Source organism: Pipra filicauda, unplaced genomic scaffold (assembly GCF_003945595.2).
Source record: "Pipra filicauda isolate LSUMZ 115617 unplaced genomic scaffold, ASM394559v2 scaffold869_size122945_pilon, whole genome shotgun sequence".
NCBI lineage: Eukaryota > Metazoa > Chordata > Aves > Passeriformes > Pipridae > Pipra > Pipra filicauda.
In genome coordinates, this window is record NW_024105052.1 from 114,336 (window position 1) to 116,781 (window position 2,446).

Consider the following 2,446-nt stretch of genomic DNA (forward strand, 5'->3'; position numbering starts at 1 on the left):
TGTTCCTCCATGGGGGACAAACAATCCTTATGAGGTGGAGAGATAGACCAGTGCTGGGAACAGTGACTGCAAGGGACTGGTCTGTGACGAGTGCACTGGGGCCCCTTGAGCAGGGGGCCCAGAAAATAGGGTCACAGACCAGACTATTTTGGTCACTGTTGGTCCTTCAAGAGTATTCATGGAGGCCTGGCTGTGGAAGGGACAGGGCTGTGTGCCCCCATCCTGTACAGTCACCAACTTCAGCTCTTCAGTGGTGCTTTATGCAGCAGGAAACTTCCTGGAGGTTGTTCTTGGCAGCAACTTTGAAAGAACACTTGAGCCTTCAGGCACTGCCCTGAGGAGATCCCCTTTCCTTTTGGAGCTCGGTTCTGTCCCAGCAGTGCCCATGGCCTGTCCCTGCCTGCATTGCAGGAGTGACACACAGCAGAATTGTGACCAAGCTGGCAGAGGACTCAGGCTTTACACCAGCAATCAGAGGTGGATCAGATCAGAGGGTGGAAGTTAAAGAGAGCAGCTCTGGAAGACCAAGTACTGGCGCTTCCCGGAAGATCTACCACGCCAGGAGTCTTTTCCTATCCATCCCTGCACAGAGAAATGTCCCTGAAATTCAAAGAAAGGTCTTGGGTAAAGGATCTCAGGAAAAAAAAAAAAAGACCCAAGGGCCCTTTGTATTTTTAAACACAGACACTGATTCAAAGAAATCCTTAAACACTATGTAAAGCACACTTTCATTATGGCCGGGGGATACAGGGGGTTTCGCCCGCCTGTGCATTCTGCTGAGCAAATAAACACAACAGATTTTTATACAATTTGGAAGAAGTGAGCTTCTGCTGGATTCTGTCCCTGGGATGAGGCAACCCCGGATGTACGGACAGACTGGGAATGACATGCTGCGTAACAGTGCTGGAAAATGGCCTCTGGGGTCCTGGTGGATGGTCAGTTGGCCAAGAGTCACTGGTGCCCTGGCGGGGGCTCACCGCTCAGTCACACAAGGGTTTTCAGACACACAAGTCCTTCCCTTGCACACACAGACACAGACAGTTCATGGCAGCAGGGGCAGTATCTCCTGGGGCTTCTGCTGCCACGCCCAGAGCCTGGATGTACCTCAGCCCTGTGGGGTGCCACCTGCTCTGCCACTATCTGAGATGCCCCACAGCCTGAGGGGAGCTCTGTCCACAGAAGCACATCCCAGAGCTGCATCCAGGGGCTTTGCCAGGCTTTAGCACTGTAAATGCAATGTGACACCAAGACACTCTTTGTCCCACATAAATTCAAGGCTCCCCCAGGAGGCTGATGGAGTTTTTACTTGCTCAGAGTCATCTCCCCACACCAACACCAGGTGTGTGCTCAAGACTTGTTTGTGCAATGCAAACAGAGACACCCTGTTTAGTCCTTCTGTGTCTCTCCAGGGAAGGCTAAAGAACCTCTGTGGGCTGGGTGAGAAGCCAGTGCTGGAAGCAGTGGTTCTATTGTGAGCGCCAACCAAGAGTGGTTGGCAGGTCTGTGGTGCATGCCCTGGGGAGTTGACCTGGGTTTTCCAGTGCACATGGCAATAGATCCCACCCTGCCCTGGTGGTCCTTCATGTCTCTCCCAGGAGCCTGGAAGTGCACAGACACTGCTGAGTTCTTTCCCCTAACACAGTGCCACTCTTGAGAGGTTCACTGGTGTTTTTTCTCCTCAATATGTTCTTGAGAGGGGGCCTCCCTGGTGGTCTAGTGGTTAGGATGCGGCACTCTCACTGCCGCGGCCCGGGTTCGATTCCCGGTCAGGGGACTTCCCCGAGCAGATGGAGCTCGTCAACCCTGTAAGACCATCCATCTAAGAGATGGTCACTCTAAACAAACCTACATCCTGAGGACCTCGCTGCCACTGTCCAAGCTCGCTCGGCCCCGGCAGATGAACCTCAGGATTAAAGGGTGGGCTCAGTTCAGTGCACACTGTGTCTCACCTAAAAAATCCACTGTGCACGTTCGAAGGGTAAAAATGACCTTTCCCAAATCTTTTTGGTGCAACTGGTGTGTCATTCTGGGCACTCCATTGGCAGCAAGAGCTTTCTGTGCTGGCACCTTTGGTTTTAGGAGGAATCTTCGTCCATACGCAATTTTGGGAGTCAGGCTGACATTTGGGAGGCAGGGCTGAAAACAGGAAACAACAGCCCTTATCCCCAGGAAAAAAAGACTGGAAGCTTTGGCTTTGTGGTGCAGTTGCTGTGTCAGCCTGGGGACTCCATAAGCAGCAAGAGCTTTCTGTGCCGGCAACATTAGTCTGGGCGGAATCTTTGTTTGTATACAATTTTGGGAGTCAGGTTCACAGTTGGGCAGCATGGTTCAAAACAGGAAACAACAGCCCTTATTCCCTGGAAAGAAAGCCGCAAGCTTTGGCTTTGTGGTTCAGTTGGTTTGTCAACCTGGGGACTCCATGGGCAGCAAGAGCTTTCCATGCTGG

The 2,446-nt window shown here is 52.3% G+C and overlaps 1 non-coding gene across 1 annotated transcript; it reads left to right on the forward strand.

The window, feature by feature from the left end:
• Positions 1 to 1,702: 1,702 nt before the first annotated feature.
• On the forward strand, positions 1,703 to 1,774 carry TRNAE-CUC. Its single transcript has one exon. It is a non-coding gene; the product is annotated as a tRNA-Glu (tRNA).
• The last annotated feature ends 672 nt before the right edge of the window (positions 1,775 to 2,446 follow it).